This window comes from Acomys minous (assembly GCF_964271855.1).
Source record: "Acomys minous genome assembly, chromosome: 10".
Classification (NCBI taxonomy): Eukaryota; Metazoa; Chordata; class Mammalia; order Rodentia; family Muridae; genus Acomys; species Acomys minous.
Genome location: NC_140491.1, coordinates 72,504,218 through 72,521,966, shown reverse-complemented (window position 1 = coordinate 72,521,966; position 17,749 = coordinate 72,504,218). Strand labels below are relative to the sequence as shown.

Genomic DNA, 17,749 nt, shown 5'->3' with positions numbered 1-17,749 from the left:
GGGCGACGCTCGGGTGGGAAGCCGCGCGCGGCCGGGCCCCGCGAGAAGGGTGGCGGCGCGGTGGCCCGGTGGCCGGCCTCAGGCGGCGGGGGGGACACAAGGCGCATGGGGTGGGGGGATGGGCGGGAGCGCGACGCGGCGAGAAGGGTCGCCTCCGTGGGCGTCCGGGGCAGGTGGACAACCGAGCCCTGGAGGAGCGGACCGAATGGCTTCCGAGCGCCGTCAGTGACGCGCCGGACGCTCCGGGCTGGGGACACCGTGCATCCGCAAACGCGCGCCGGGCTTGGCGTCGGTGTGCTTGCTGGTGGTGGTCTGGAAGTGTCCGTTCTTTCCACCTCTCTTCTTTCAATGTCGTCTTTTATTGACGGACAAAATTGTCACGGTTGCTGGCTGGGGCGGACCGCAGAAACGAGCGGGATTTAATGCACATTTCTAAATAAAGTGAGATGAGGTGAGCTGTCAGTTGAGTGGTAGGTTGGTTACACGGAGGACTCGGTCTTTTTTTTTTTTTAACGTTAAACTTAAATTAAATAAAGCCTGGTAAAGTGAAAATTTTGACTTTGAGCAAAAAAAAAAAGGAGGAGGGCTTGGAACTAGAGTTTTCAACCTGGGGTTCCCCGGTAGGTAGACTGTAACTGGTCATTTAGCGAGAACGAGGGTAAAATTACACCTTTATTTACAAACTAGTAATTGAGACTGTTGCCTTTATGAAAGCAGGCACTAAACCACAATAGTGCTAGCAATCTTTGTGAGTTTGCCACCAATAGGAATGACAGATATTTTTGTGTCACGTTTACAGTTGGAGCTGTCTCAAAATATTATATTGATGAATTTATTGATGAATTTCTTTGAGTTAGTTTCGTTATATTTTTATCTAATATGATACAGCTATACATGTCAGTTTTTCATTTCACAGCATGTCAGCATAATAGGTTTTCTTTGTACTCATATGAGTTTTGCGTTTAAAGGCAGTTTGAGAAGGGGACTTTAAGCTTCTCCAGACTATCAAAGAGTTAGAATCGTGGGTACAAAATAATTAAGAAGTACTGAAATAAAGATAAGCTTTGGTCGCTGTGAGTTCGAGGCCAGCCTGGACTACAAAGTGAGTCTAGGACAGCCAAGGCTACACAGAGAAACCCTGTCTCGAAAACCAAAAAAACAAGCAAAAAGATAAGCTTTGGAGGGGACTTAACGGTACTTGGGGGGGAGCAGACAGAATGAGACTATATACATGCAAAAGAATTTTGTAACCAAGGACTTAATGGCTCTGTTGACTCAAATTTGGGTATGAACACCAGGCTGGCTTCAAATTTGCTGTGTGGTTCTTCTACTTCTGTTTTCCAAGTGCTGGGATACAGGTGTGTGCCGATAGTCTTGGCCTTTTTTTTTTTTTTTTTTTTTTTTTTGACATGTGAATTATCCCAGAGTCGTGCTTTTGTTTGTTTGTTTTTTTTGTTTCTCTATGTAGCCCTGGCTGTCCTGGACTCATTTTGTGGAACAGGCTGGCCTCGAACTCCCAGAGATCCACCTGTCTCTCTCTCTCTGCCTCTGCCTCCCAGAGTGCCTGACACCAGAGTAGTTTTGAAAGAGACTAGAGTGTAGCTATTTCATCTAGTGTACTGGGGAATCAGCAAAATACTGTTCAGAAGAAAGGGAAGTGAGTATTTTGGCTGTTTGATTTTTGTGCTGAGGCATCCCACACTTTGAAGCCCCTGAAGCTTGTGAAGGGAAATTTTAGTACTTGCTGATTTTCTTTTTCTCCTACTGTCTTGTGTTTGTTTGTTGTCTGGGTATGTAAGTGTTGATGTGTTTCCATGTGTGTGCATGTGTTTTTGGAAGCCAGAGTTTCCTGTTGAGTGTCTTCCTGTCTCTTCGTCTTAGTTTTTGAGACAGCATCTCTTCCTGGCTTGCCAGCCAGCCCCAGCATCCTCTGCCTTTGCTGCCCCAGTGCAGGGCTTACAGGCATTCGCCAATGTGCTGGCTTTTTAATGGGTGCTGGAACTCTGAACTCAGGTCCTCACGCCTGTGTGAAAGCAACTAGCCATCTCCCAGCCCTCCTCCTCCTCCTCTTAAAAATAATGGACTTTGTCAGGCCCACACCTGTAATCCCAGCACTCAGGAGGTAGAGGAAGGCAGATCTCTGTGAGTTCAATGCCAGTCTGGTCTACAAAGTGAGTGTATGACAGCCAGGGCTACACAGAAAAACCGTGCCTTGGGAAAAGCAAGCAACCAAGAAAGAAAGGGTTTTATTTATTGATTTTGTATTGATGTAGATGGAACCTAGGGCTTTGCAAGTGCTCTGCTGCTAAGTTGTGCAGCCAGCCCCCCTTTCATGGCTTTCTTTTTTGTGTGTGTCTCCCTTCCCCCGAGACAGGGTTTCTTTATATAACAGCCCTGGCTGTCCTGGACTCACTTTGTAGACCAGGCTGGCCTCAAACTCAAAGAGATCCACCTGCCCCTGCCTCCCAAATTCTGGGATTACAACTACCATTGCCTGGCCTTATAGTTTTCTTAAAATCATAAAGGTGGTGTGGGTTTTAAATAGAAAGAGATCCTTATTTTTCTCTCTTTAAGTGAAAAGTAGCAGGCTCAACTATAATATGTCTTTGGTTGTTATTTTTTCATATATGAAAAATTAACATACAGATTATACAGAGTCGGGAAGTTGGTAAATTGTTTTTCTTTCTTTCTTTTAAAGATTTCTTTATATATTATGCACACAGTATTCTGCCTGCATATAATGCCTGCCTGCCAGAAGAGGCCACCAGTAAATTGCTTTCTTAAAATTACCTTTCAGCCTGATCTACAGAGTGAGGCCAGGATAGTCAAGGCTACACAGAGAAACCCTGTCTCGAAAAATCAGAAAAAACCAACAACCCATATCTTTCAAGTTCTTTGTGTTCTGGCACTCTCCCAGTAGGACCTGCTCAGGGCCACAGGCATTCTGGACAGGTGCTCTGGCACTGAGCTACACAGCCTGTACGGTCTTCATTGTGAGACAGGTCTCACAAAATTGCCCAGGATGGTCTGGAACTTGCTGTGTAACCCAGACAGCTCTCAGAGTGGTAAATCTTTGTCCTGTGTGCTGTTGCTTTTTTTATGCCATGTATCTGTCTGCTGTTCTAATATTTACATACTTATTGGCTATTTTAATTCTTTTTCTTCCCTACTTCATGCTGTCTTTGTGACAGGACTGTCTTCACTGCTGTGCAAGAATAAGGGCTGCTGCATAGTAGGTGTTCAGCACGTGGCCCACAGACAGAGGAGTTAAGCAATCTTTCTCCCTTCCTTCCTTCCTTCCTTCCTTCCTTCCTTCCTTTCATTCTTTCTCTTTTCAGCTCCTTCTGGCTTCCAACTTGATATGTAGCTGAGGATGCTTTTTATTTTATTATATTATTTATTTATTTATTTTTGTTTTTCGAGACAGGGTTTCTCTGTGTAGCCCTGGCTGTCCTGGACTCACTTTGTAGACTGGCTGGCCTCAAACTCACGGAGATCCACCTGGCTCTGCCTCCTGAGTGCTGGGATTACAGGCGTGCACCAACACACTTGGCCTGACTAATTTTCTTAATCTGATAATAATTGGTGGATATGTAGCAGAAATGATAATTTTAAAAACAAGAGTTAGAGTATAAATTAGTGCAGGTGCCACTGGAGATTGTTGGTCTTACTATTCGTAGTTTTTACTGAAGTTGAAATGTTTGTAAGGGAATAAAGATGGGTGGTGACAAAGGTGACAATATCTGTGAATCCTTTTATTATTGTGAATATATTATTATTATTATTATTATTATTATTATTATTATTATTATTATTATTGTTATTATTCCTTCTTGTTTGTTTGCTTTTGTTTTTTTGAGATAGGGTTTCCCTATGTAGTCCTGGCAGTACAGGAGCTTGCTCTGTAGACCAGGGTGGCCTTGAACTTTGTGCCTTCCTCTGTCTCCTGAGTAGTGGGATCAAAAGCGTGTGTCACCACTGCCCACCACTTTCCCCCTTTTTCTAAAGACTAAAGCAGAATTGATGGTTTAGCTTAATGGTAGAGCAGTTGCATAGCATATGTGAAACTTCCAGTTTAATCCTAATAGTATATGCAGACACACAGGTGCATGAAGAATTGTGATGATGTTAACAGTTATTTCTGGAAAGCTGAATGCAAATGTTAAGTTGTTCTACAGCTTTTCTGTTTCCTCTTTTCTGCTGTTGAACTTAGCTTTTAGAATCTATAACTTTAAAAAATTTTAGCCTGATGCAGTCCCAGCCCTTAGAAAGCAGAGACTGGTGGATCTTTGAAGGCCCAAGGCTGGTCTGATGTACATGGTGAGGTCTAGGCTAGCCAGAGCCACAAAGTGAGACCTTGTCTCAAAAAAAAAAAAAAAAAAACACCAAAAAAAAAAACAAACCAAAAACCAAAAAAAAACCAAACCAAACCAAAACACAATGAAAAATAGAAATATTTCCTTGTTTTGTAATCTGTTTGTTTGTTTGTTTTGCTGTGTTAGAGATCAGATCCTGGTCACAGCATGTAGGGCACTTGCTTTACCATTCAGCTGGACCCCCAGAAACCAGTCACATTTTTACAGCATTTGCATCAGTTGGTTGTCAGATGCCATTTTCTTGCTTTTTATTTTCCTTATAATTTTCTTGCATGTGCTGGGAGTTGAACCCAAGGAAGGCAAACATTCTTCTACTGAGTTTTATCTGTCCCTTAGAATACCACTTTATTTGGATTTGTCCCAGTGTTCTTTTAAGTCAGATTCAGGTTAAACATCTTTAGCTGGAATGCTAAAGTGATTTTAGGTCTCTCATTGTGTGTCATAAGAAACACCAGATGATGCCAGGTTCACTATTGATATAGATTTGATTGATTAAGGAGTCTCACAAGATTTCTCTTGTAAAGATGATCCTTTTCTCTTTTTAATAAGTAATCTATAGAATAATAATTTTTTTTTTTTTACTTTCTCAAAGTCTTTTTTGGGGTGGGATATGTGTGTATATATAACCTAGAAGCTGAGGATGGTTGTCTTCCTTTATTGTTTTCCACCTTATGGTTTTTGTTGGTTTTGTTTTTTGTTCGTTTTCTAAGACAAGGTTTCTTTGTGTAGCTCTAGGTCTCCTCCCGACTCCCACCCCCCTATCTCCCCACCCCCGTTTGGAGGCAAGATCTCACTTGGTAGCCCAGACTGGCCTCAGACTTGCAGAGGCAGTTTGGGAGACCTCATCTTCTTAATGGGTTTATAAGCAGGAGCCACTATCTCTGGTTTATGGTTTCTCTATGTGCATTCTTCTCCTCCTCCTCCTCTTCCTCTTCTTCTTCGTTTTGGATTTTTTGAGACAGAGTTTCTCTTTGTAGCCTTGGCTGTCCAGGATTTGATTTGTAGACTGGGCTATCCTTGAACTCACAGAGATCCACCTGCTTCTGCCTCCCAGAATGCTGGAATTACAGGTATGTGTCGCCACACCCAATTTCTAGTGTATTTCTAAAGGCTTCTGGAGATTGACCCTATGCCCCAAGTGTGGTAGGGAAGCATTTTACTACTGAATTTATAGCCCTAAGCCTCTTTTTATGTTTTGTTTTGAGCACTAAATTGCTTAGCTGTTTTTAAAGTTGAGATCCTCCTGACTCATCCTTTCAAATAGTTGGGGTTACAGGTCTGTGCTACCAGGTCTGGTGTCACATTCCAGACTTTGTTGGTTTACTAGATTGTCCCACTGTGTGGCTCTGAATGGCCTGGAGCTCTCTATGTTGACCAGGCTACATTTTAAACTCATTGAAATCTGCCTGCTTCTGCCTTCCAAGTGCTGGGATTACAGATGAGTACCACTTCAGCTGGCTTTATTTATTTTTCAAATTAAAACCAATTTTTTTTTTCAAGACAGAGTCTCTCTGTATAACCTTGGCTGTCCTGGACTCACTTTGTAGACCAGGCTGGCCTCGAACTCACAGCGATCCGCCCGCCTCTGCCTCCCGAGTGCTGGGATTAAAGGCTTGCGCCACCACGCCCGGCCCCAAACCAATTTTAAAGCCAGGTTTTGGTGGCATATGCCTTTTACCCCAGCACTGAGGATGCAGAAGCAGGCCTATCTCTGAGAGTTCAAAACCTTCCTTGTCTACAGAGCCATTTTCAGGACAGCTAGAGTTACACAGAGAAACTCCATCTTGAAAAGAACCAATTTCCAAGACGTGGTTTCCCTGTGTAGCCTTGGCTGTTCTGGAACTCTGTAGACCGAAGTGCTCATATCAAAGGTGTGTGCCACCCTGGCCCAGCTGAAAATCATTATTAAAAAATTACATTTGTGTGTGTGCCCACGAATGCGAGTGTGTGTTTGAAGAAGGGTCTTATGTAGCACAGGCTGACTGTGTAGCCAGGGCTGGTTTTGAACTCCTGATCCTCCTGTCCCTACCTCTCAAGTACTGGTGCCTCCATGCCCAGCTTAGATCGTAGACTCAAGGAGGTGAGCCCTTTTCACTTGGTGCTTCCTTGCCACTGTCGTAGTCCTGTCATTTCCTCCTGCTCCTCCTCCTCCTTCCTTTTTTTTTGGGGGGGGGTTGGTTTTTTTTGAGATGGGGTTTCTCGGTGTAGCCTTGGCTGTCCTGGACTCGAACTCATATCAATCCTCCTGCCTCTGCCTCTAGAGTGCTAGGATTACAGGCTTGTGCCACTGCGCCTGGCTTGTGCTGTCATTTCCTATGTCTATCAGCTGGTTCCTCCTCTGAGGATGCTTAGCTACTCTCCAGTGTACTCTGCAATTCTTGCAACCTTAGAAGGCACTACTGTCTGATAATTTGGAGGTTGTAAACATTTTAACTTTTTGTTGGTATAGCTAATTGTGAAATTTGTTGCTTTTAAATACAGTTAGTTTATTTAGTATTTTTAAAACTATCCCTCATATTTGCAGAAAAGTTTAAGAGGAAAAGCAAGTTCATTTGGCAGTAAGGCATTTACTTTATTCTTTGATTCTTTTCTATATTTTCTTTCTTTGAGACACAGTCTCATAGTGTAGCCCAAGCTAGGCTTAAATTCGAGATCCTGCCTCAGTCTCCCAAGTATTGGGATTTCAGGCAGATGCCACAATTTCTATTTCTTTCTTTTTCTTTCTTTTTTTTTGTTTTTGTTTTTTTTTTTTGTTGTTGTTGTTGTTTTTTTGAGACAAGGTTTCTCTGTGTAAAACTCTGGCTGTCGGGGCTGGAGAGATGGCTCAGTGGTTAAGAGTACTGCCTGCTCTTCCAAAGGTCCTGAGTTCAATTCCTAGCAACCACATGGTGGCTCACAACCATCTGTAATGTGCTGGCTTGCAGGTGTACGTGCAGGCAGAGCACTGTATACATAATAAATAATAAATCTTAAAAAAAAAAACACAAAAACCCAAGGGCTGGAGAGATAGCTCGGAGGTTAAGAGCACCGACTGCTCTTCCAAAGGCCATGAGTTCAATTCCCAGCAACCACATGGTGGCTCACAACCATCTACAATGAGATCTGATGTCCTCTTCTGGCTTGCAGGCAGGATATTGTATACACAATAAATAAAGAAATCTTAAAAAAAAAAACAAAAAACAAAAACCACCCTGGCTATCTTGGACTCCCTTTATAGACCAGGCTGGCCTTGAACTCACAGAGAGATACACCTGCCTCTGCCTTCTGAGTACTGGGATTACAGGTGTGTGCTACTGCATCCAGCTCTTGATTTCCATTTCTTTTTAGAATTATTTTTTCAAGGGGGGATATATTGGAAAGAATTGGTTACATGTTCTAGGAATCTCAAGGTAAATTATGATAATTATTATTTTCTTTCTTTTCTAAGCTGTACAATTAGAATCCCTCTTATTTGGTTTGGGAAAGAATAGTGTTTTTTTTTTACTACACAAATTCTTTTTTTTTTTTAGGCTGGAAAACTTTTTTTTTGTTTGTTTGTTTTGTTTTGTTTTGTTTTTTGTTTTTTGAGACAGGCTTTCTCTTGTGTAGCCTTGACTATCCTGGATTTGATTTATAGACCAGGCTTTTTATTTTTTATTTTTTATTTTTATTTTTATTTTTTTGAGACTAGGTCTCTCTGCGTAGCCTTGGCTGTCCTGGACTCACTCTGTAGACCAGGCTGGCCTCGAACTCACAGCGATCCACCAGCCTCTGTCTCCCAAGTGCTGGGATTAAAGGCGTGCACCACCATGCCCAGCTTTTTTTTTTTTTAAGTCAGGGTTTTTCTTTTCTTTTTCTTTCTTTCTTTCTTTCTTTTTTTTCTTTTTTCTTTTCCTGAGTCAGGGTTTTTCTGTATAGCCTTGGCTGTCCTGGAATTTTTTCTGTAGACCAGGTTGGCCTCAAACTCAGATCTGCCTGCCTCTGCCTCCTGAGTGCTGGCATTAAAGACATGCACTACTACCATACAGCTGGAAAACTTTTTAGTTAAGTATTTGATTTGAATAAACTACCCAAACTATTGTTTGTATAGAATTTCTTATGATTCTTAACTTCCTAAGTAATTCTCTTCAAGATGTTTTCATTTGTAAAAGAACTGGAACCAGTAATTTCTTTATGAAATATACATTTTAGAAGTTGCTTTAATAATAATAATAATAATAATAATAATAATAATAATAATAATAATAGTTATTACTATTACTAAATAATGATTATTACTATATTTAAGACAGGGTTTCATTATGTATCTTTGGCTGGCCTGCAACTTGCTATGTAGACCAGGCTGGCCTTGAAATCAGAAGAGATCCATGCACCCCTGCCTCCTGAGTGCTGGGATTAAAGGTAAATTCCAGGGCTATCCAGAAAATTCCTGTGTTGAAAAACCAAAACCAGCCAATCAAACAAAAACAACCCTCTCCAAAAAAAAAAACCCAAGAAACAAACAAAACCCCAACCATTGTGCATGTTGTTTCGTGTGTGTGTGTGTGTGTGTGTGTGTGTGTGTGTGTACGCACACATGTCTGTGTGCTGTGAGTCAAACCCAGAGCTTCATGCATGCAAGACAAGTCTAGGCCGCAGCTCTGCCTGAGCTGTGAATGTGTTTGTACACTGCTCTTAGTAAGCTGTTTTCTTAAGACTGTATTCATACTCTTGTAACCAGACAGCAAACATAATGTCTGCTCATTACCTAAGATGTCTGCCCAGAAAGGTGCCTGCTCTGTCTTGCTCCTGTATAATTCTGGTACACCCACACAGCGACTAGTAAAAAGCATGTTCTCAAGCATGTTCAGGCTTTCTTTTTCTTCTTTTTCTGATGCTGATGCTTACCAACATATATTTTATTAATTGTTTTCTGCAATTTTTGAAGGATTAAGAAATGCCTTTTTATTGGAAAAATGAAAATATTAAAAGGAGCCAAGGGCTAGTACCCCTTTTACTTTTACTTCATGATCGGAGCCACGTAGCTCCCTCCTGAGCAATTATTTGGACTAAGTACTTGCTTTCCCTCCTCCCCTTTATGGTGCTTTAGCTCAAACCCAGGGCCCCACAGAAGCTAGGCAAGCACTCTACCATTGAGCTGCAGTCCCACTGTAAATGTTTATGGTTTAAATCTTAGAACTGTGTGGGCTGGCTCAGAGGTCACGGGCACTCATTGCTCTTGCAGAGACCCTGGGTTCAGTCCCCGCATCCACGTGGACGCCCACAGCGGTCTGGAATCCAGTCTCAGGGCATTGGTGCCCTCTTTTGACCTCTTTGGGCACCAGGTTCACATGAGGTGCACCTACACATATCCAGGCAAGGACCTCATAAAAACACATCTTTAAAAATTTAGAAGTTAAAAAAAAAATAGAAGTTAGACTAAACTCATCTATTTTTTGCCACTCTGAACCACCTTAGAAAATATATACTATATGTAATATACTCTAGGACAGAGTTTCAGAATGCAATACTGCTTTTGCTGGGCATGGTGGTACACACCTTCAATTCCCAGCACTTGGGAGGTAGAGGCAGGTGAATCTCTGTGAGTTTGAGAGCCTGGTCTATAAAGTGAGACTAGGACAGTCAAGGTTACACAGAGAAACCCTGTCTTGAAAAAAAAAATACACTGCTTTTTTTCTCCATTGGCGGTATCACTATGTAGCCCAGGCTAGACTTAAACTTCTAGTGTTCCTTCTGTCTCAGTCTTTCAAGTGCTAGGATTGTAGGCTGAGCCACTTACACCTGACCAACAGGGTTTTCTATACCAGAGAAGCTTAAGAAAGAGTTTTATATGGTTTCTCCCCCACCCAAAAGCATTTCATCTCAGAGGATGTTATGGTGCATACCCATAGTCCCGATTTTGTTTCCTAACAAGTCCAATTCTAATTCTACTGAGTGAGGCAACTGAAAGTAGTGACCTTGACCATAATAAAGTTCTCATCGTTGGGAGATGAATGAATGAATGAATGAATGAATGAATGGCTTAGTAGGCAGAGAGAGAGAGACAGACAGACAGACAGACAGACAGACAGACACAGAGAGACAGACAGACAGACAGACAGACAGACACAGAGAGAGACAGAGAGACAGAAAGACAAGACACAGAGATATAGATAAAGAAAAAGAAAGACAGAGACAGAGAGACGGACACAGAGAGACAGACAGAGGGACAGAGACAGAGAGGGAGGATTGTGTTTATTACTGGGGAAAACCAAATTCTAAAACTGGATATAACAAGATTCTAGTCTAGTTTTACATGTTGTTACTAATTTGACCTTGAGAAATTAAATTATTTTTGCTTCCCTCAGCTGTAATGCTCTATGTTGTAATTAAGAATGTTTACATACCCTGGAACGTGTTCAGGCTGGCCTTGAACTGACAGAGTTTGCCTGCCTCTGCTTCCCCAGTAAGTTTCAAGACTCTGTCTTAAAACAAACAAACCAGTCCCTCAAAAACTTCTAGATGGCTCTGTGCATAGAGGGGCTTGCTGCCAATACTAAGGGCCTGAGTTTCATCCTAGGACCCACATGGGAGAGGGAGAGAACTGACTTCAGCAAGCTGTCCTCAGACTCCTGACTTCACATGTGCTCCATGACACCCCTCCCCCCAGGGAGATAAATGGATACCAAATTAAGGAAGAAGAATACTTATATTCTACATTAGGAGTGTTGGTAGAGCACATGCTTAGCATGCATGCAGCTATACCTCAGCTTCCACTGTCAAAACTAAAAACAAAAAGTCATAGTATTTCATCGATTCACCTGGAGCATTGAGGCACTCAGTTGACGCAGAGTGCAATCTTGAAACGTGTTAGTTACTACTATTTGTATTTCCTAAGCACCTGTGTACTTACTACCGCTAGTCAGGTGAAACTATTCAACCATGACCATTCTGCATTGTGTCTGTAGCTCTCGAGGTCCAACTCACTGTGTAACTCAGGCTGGTCTTGAATTTTCAGCAACTCTTCTGTGTCAGTCTCCCAAGTGCTGGGATGACAGGTATAATCCACTGGCTGCTGCCTTTTCTTCTTAGTTTGTGTGTGGATGTTTTATTGCATGTCTGTATTAGCACCATATACATGCATACCATAGCCTGTGGAGGTCAGAAAAGGGAGTTGCATCCCCTGGAACTGGAGTTACATGGTTGTATACCACCTGTGGGTGCTAGGGCTTGAATTTGCTTTGTAATTCCAGCATTTAGGAAGCTGAGGCAGGAGGACTGCAATAAGTTGGAGGCCAACCTGGCCTGTGTAGAGAAAGAAGTTCAAAGTTAGGCCGGAATATATAGCAAAACCTTTCACAAAAACAAAGGCACTCGCTGTAAGCAGCCAGAGGTGACCTGCAAAGGTGGTTCTACTCAACCCAGAAAACTGTACAAAATCATGCAAATCAAGAGGCTCAGTTCTTCGTGTTCACTTTAAGAACACCCAGGAAATTGCCCAGGCCATCAAGGGTGTGGGTATCTGAAAAGCCACCAAGTATCTGAAAGATGTCGCCGTAAAGCAGTGTGTGCTGTTCAGGTGGTACAGTGGTAGAGTTGGGAGGTGCGCTTGGGCCCTCAGTGGGGCTGGACTCAGGGTCGGTGCTGAATTGTTGCTGCACACGCTGAAAAATGCAGAGAGTAACGCTGAACGTAAGGGTTAGATGTAGATTCTCCAGTCATTGAGCACATCCAGGTGAACAAGGCACCTAAGATGCGCCGATGAATTTACAGAGCCCATGGCTGGATTAATCTGTGCATGAGCTCCCCATGCCACATCGAGATGAGCCTCACAGAAAAGGAGCAGATTGTTCCACAGCCAGAGGAGGAGGTGGCACAGAAGAAAAAGACATCCCAGAAGAAACTGAAGAAACAAAAACTGATGGCACGGGAATAAATTCGGCATAAAGTAAATGCAGATAAAAGTAAAAGACAAGCTGGGATGGATGATGCACACCTCAATCCTAGGACTCGGGAGACAGAGGCAGGTGGATTACTGTGAGTTTGAGGCCAGTGTGGTCTACATAAGCGAATCCAGGACAGCCAGGGCTACGCAGGGAAACTATCTTGAAAAAAAAAAAAAGTTATATTAAATGGATCATAAAATCAAAAGTCATGAATCTGGGAAAGTGACTGATGGGAAGAGAAGGGTAATTCATAGCACTTAAGGGTGAAGGGGCAGGACAGGGAAGAATGACTTACATTATATACATGTATGAATTTGTCAAAGAGCAAAGGTAATTAAAAAAAAAAGAAAAACACACCTCAAAACCATTAAGAGTACAAACAGCCAGCATGCTAACTTTAATTCATGAACTGTTGTTGGCCTGTCATTACCTCATATCTTATGGAATGATGCTGGAACAGCTAGCCTAAGTGACATTTTAACCGTATGAGTTGAGAAGCTTAAATTATTTTTCAAAATCTGATTTAATATGAATGAGTAGAATATGTATGTGTGTTTATATTCTTAGTACATACATACATATGATATATATGTATGTATATATAATTCTTGTAGAAAAAGTGGTAAGTGGTATTGAATTTAAGTGATCAGAGACTAGTGTTTGAGCCTTTCAAAAATGAAATAATATAGAAAATGCATGCAAACTTTAGGAGAAATATGTGTTTGTGATGGTTTATCTTGGTGGAGCCCTGACATGATAAGATTATCATTAAGTATTATTGTTAGTACTATTGTTTGAGTCTTTTATTTATTTTGGGTCTTTTATTTGGGTCTTTTATTTGGGTCTTTTATTTATTTATTTTGTAGCCCTTGCTGGCCTGAAACTCACTAGTAATCCAGACTGGCCTAGAACTTGCAATGATCCTGTTTAGGACACACCACCATGCTTAGATGGTGCCAGTTCTTTGATGTTACTTGTGCTCTTCTTCAGAGTGATTAGTGGTCATATAAATACTAGCAAAGATGTATTGAAAATGTTTTGTGCTTTCTATGGTCTCTGGAACTGGGGATATATGGGCCTATTGGATGTTCTCAGATTTTGAAAGATGCATTTTTTTGCTGGAAACATAGGAGGTATATAGTAAAAGATGAAAATATTGTGCATACCTTTAATCCTGACACTATGGAGGCAGAAGCAGGCGGATCTCTGAGATTAAGGCCAGCCTGGGCTACAAAGTGAGTTCCAGGACAGCCAAGGCTACACAGCGAAACCTGTCTCCAAAAACCAAACCAAACCAACCAACCAACCAACCAAACAAACAAACAAAAAAAAAAAAAAAGGAAAAGAAAAATACAGCCAAAACAAACGCAGTCAGCTCCAAGTCAGTGATATAGTTAGTTCTTTAGCCCAGAGTTGAGATTTATTACCTGGCAATGTACATGACTGCAAAGGGTCATTGAGCCAGGCTGTGGAAATTAAAGCATGTAATAAGAAGATAGGAAGACACCGGACAGTAGAAGTAAGGTCAATTGGAACAGAGCAGGTAGCATAAGGAAATAGTGTGAGGGCTCTGTGTTTTGTAGAAGTGCTTGCTGTGTAAACCTGATACCTGAGTTCAGTCTCTGGATTCTACAGAGGAAAGAGAGAACCAGGGCCTATGAGGTTTTACTTTATTTTTAATTATGGAAAGGGCTTCACTGTGTGGCCCTTGCTGACTTGGCATCTACAGAGATGTGCCTGCCTGCTTCCTCCTTCAGAGCACCGGCAGGAAGGCGTGCACCGTGCTTGTCATGTCCACGCTTTACTTACTGTGCTAACTAGAAGAGCAGAGTAACCCTCACTCTCTTCCTTAATTGTCATATTTGGGGTTTGGTGCTAGGGATGGAAGCAGTGTCTACCACTGAGCTGTATTCATAGTAATTGCTCTTAAGATTTTGTTTTACAGGGTAAGCTATGCTCAGACTTTTGTGGCATTCTGACCACAAAAAGGAAAGCTTATAATTCTTGAACCTGATTGAAAAGATACTTAGAAAGTTTGTCTTGTGGAAGAGTTCTCTAAAAAAATGACTGGGGTCAGCCAGATAGCACAGAGGGTAAGGGTAACTGCCACTAGGTCACCAGAGCTGGATCCCCAGAGCCTACAAGGAGAAAACCAACTCCTGTAAGTTGTCATATGACCTACACACACACACACACACACACACACACACAGAGGAAACAAAAATTTTGGGAGTATAGAAGGTCAGTTAGAAGGTCAGTTCTTGGTTAGATTAGATGGATCATTATTTTAAATGTTAATTGTTTAATTTACATTTTTGCTTAAAATTTTTATTGTTGTTATTGTAAGATGTTACTGAGTTTATCTGTATCAGTGTTTTGCCCGCATGTATATATGTGCACCACATGTGTCCCTGGTGCTGCTGGAAGTCAGAAGAGGATATCAGATCCCCTAGATTTATGGACAGTTATAAACCTCCATATGGGTACCGGGATTCAAATCCAGGTACTCTACAAAAGCAGCAAGTGCTCCTAGCTGCTCAGTTATCTCTCCAGCCACATTAAGTTTTAAGTTTCATTTTCTTGTTTTGTTTTGTTTTGTTTTGTTTGTTTGTTTGTGTTTTGAGAGAGAGTCTCTATATAGTCCTGGCTGTCCTGGAACTTGCTATGCAGACTGTTTTCTGAGTGCTAGGATAAAGGTGTGCACCACTATTCCTGGCCCCTTAGTTTTAACTTTGAGGTTATACTTGAAGATTTTAACCTCTGAATTCCATAAATTCATTTGTATTTTGCTGTGTCATTGAAATCATATTCACTTGGTAGCTTGAGCAGTATTTTGGTTATAAGCAGGGTCTTTGAGATCAGGGAAATTGGGCTGAATTCCAGTAAAACTCAAGAATGTATTTGTTACCACACCTGGTATAATATATATTATTGTACACACACACACACACACCATTATATACCTATATGTACACATATATACCATTTTATATATATATACATATATAATTATATGTATTTATAGTTATTTGCATTTAAAAATATATTTATGAACCTAAGGCCTCATACGTGCTAGACTTGACCACTGAGTTGTACACACCCCTCATAATATTCAATTAGGGAATTTGGTGACGTGTGTGTATTTTATTTTGTTTCAAATATTTATTTATTGAATGTATATGAATACTTTATCTGCATGTACACCTGCATGCCAGAAGAGAGCATTAGATCACATTATAGATGGTTGTGAGCCACCATGTGATTGCAGGGAATTGAACTCAGGACCTCCGGGAGAGCAGGTGGTGCTCTTAACCACTGAGCCATCTCATCAGCCCTTATTTTATTTTATTTTTTTAAGGATGGGATTTTAATATGACCGCACCATATTTACTTATTTATTTATTTATTTATTTATTTATTTATTTTTGAGAGTCTTACTAGGGGCAGCATTGGCTGATCTGGATCTTACTATGTAGACCAGGTGGGCTCAAACTCAGATAGATCCACCTGCCTCTGCTTCCTGATTGCTGGGATTAAAGGCCAACACCAACCATTTATATTATTTCAAAGACAGAATCAACAGGGTCTATTGATTGTTATGGGAAAGCAGTCAAGGATGACTTCATGGCTAATGAACAGAGGCACCTCCCTAGATAGATTTAGATTGTATTTGATACTATTAGCTCTAATTTAGAAATGTGTCTGTGTGTGTGTGTGTGTGTGTGTGTGTGTGTGTGTGTGTGTGTATCTATAATTTTAGGTCTTGGAAGACTAAGATAGGAGGATCAGGAGGTCCAGGTCATTCTCAGCTCTGTGATGAATTGGAGGCTAGCCTGGACTGTATGAAGCGGTCTCAGAAAAACAGCAAAAGGGCTGAGGAAGTAGCTCAGCGGTGATTCCTAGCCTGCACAGACCATGGCTTTAGTCCCTAGTACTGCAGAAATTGGACATAATAGTTCATCACTGTAATTCTAGCGCTTGGGAAGTAGAGGCAAGGTGAACAGGAGTTCAAGATTATCCTTTGGTTCACAAAGGATTCAAAGCTAGCCTGGGCTATGTGAAACTGAATCTCCAAAAAGTAACACACGCACACGCACACGCATGCGCGCGCACACACACACTACATAGATGCCTCCAGTGGTTAGAGTGCTTATTTAGTAACCATCAGAAGATGAATTCACCCAACAAGCCAAGTATCTAATGAAACTGAATCTCCAAAAAGTAACACACACACACACACACACACACACACACACACACACACACACACACACACACACACGCTCATACACACTACATAGATGGCTCTAATGGTTAGAGTGCTTGTTCAGTAACCATCAGAAGATGAACTCACCTAACAAGCCAAGTATCTAATGCATGCCTGTAACCCCAGTTCTAGGCGGGTCAAAGACAGCAGGAGGAATAGGCAGAAAGTCATGAAGTATACTCAGTGCCTTGTGTGGCATGTGTATGTATGTATGCAGCCTCATAAGTGGACACACACACACACACACACTAAAACAGACAAACTGCGATCCAGTGAGGTGGTCCAGATGGGAAAGGCACCTGCTACCAAGCCATAGGACCTGAGTTCAGTCCCTGAAACCTACATGCTGAAAGGAGAGAACCAGACTCCCGGTTTGTCCTCTGGCTTCCACACACGTGTTGTGACTTGCCCCCCATATATTGATGCAAAATTAAATTTAATATTTACCAGGAAGTGGTGGTACAGGCCTTTAGTTCTAGCACTCAGCAGGCAGAGGCAGGCAGATCTCTCTGAGTTTCAGGTCAGTCTGGTCTACAAAGTTGAGTTCTGGCACAGCCAGCAATTCACAGAGAAATCTTGTCTCAAAGAACCAAAATCAAACAACCAACTGACCAGCCAAACAAATAAAATCTGTTTTGTGTGTGTGTGTTTTTTTTTTTAGTTTTTTTTTGAGACAGGGTTTTTCTGTATAACAATCCTTGCTGTCTAGGCTGGCCTAAAACTCGCAGCAATCTGCCTGCCTCTGCCTCCTAAGTGTGCACCACCATGCCCAGCAAAATCTGTGTTTTAAAAATTACAGACAGTGTAGTTTCAGTGTAGAAAATTGGCAAGTAAGGATTATATTTTTAGTTTCTATTAAGGCTTCTATTTAGAGGTAACCTTTGTAAACACTTGAGGCCAAGTGTTTGTGGGTTAGCCTACGGTCACACTTCACATCACGATCAAAATCTGCAGGGTTTCTGACATGGCGTCAGTGCAGTCCAGGCTGGCCCGGGAGTCTCCCTGTCTCCGCCTCTCAAATGCTGGGGTTATTTTTATGTTAGAGACACTGGTTGTACTAAATATAGTCAAAATGTTATTCAAAGACAATTTTGTTTTTTATGACTTATTCTTATTTTATGTGCATTTTATTTTACCTGTATTTATGTCAGTATAAGGGTGTTAGGTCCCCGGAACTGGAGTAAAGACAGTTGTGAGCTGCC

The 17,749-nt window shown here is 41.6% G+C and overlaps 1 protein-coding gene and 1 pseudogene across 8 annotated transcripts in view; both read left to right on the top strand.

The window, feature by feature from the left end:
* GAPVD1 (GTPase activating protein and VPS9 domains 1) overlaps nt 1-17,749 on the top strand; it is a 76,157-nt gene that overhangs the window by 299 nt on the left and 58,109 nt on the right. The window lies entirely within an intron of this gene.
* On the top strand, nt 106-12,309 carry LOC311607295 (large ribosomal subunit protein uL22-like; annotated as a pseudogene). The gene is made up of 2 exons: nt 106-292; nt 11,760-12,309. The product of its transcript is annotated as a large ribosomal subunit protein uL22-like (transcript).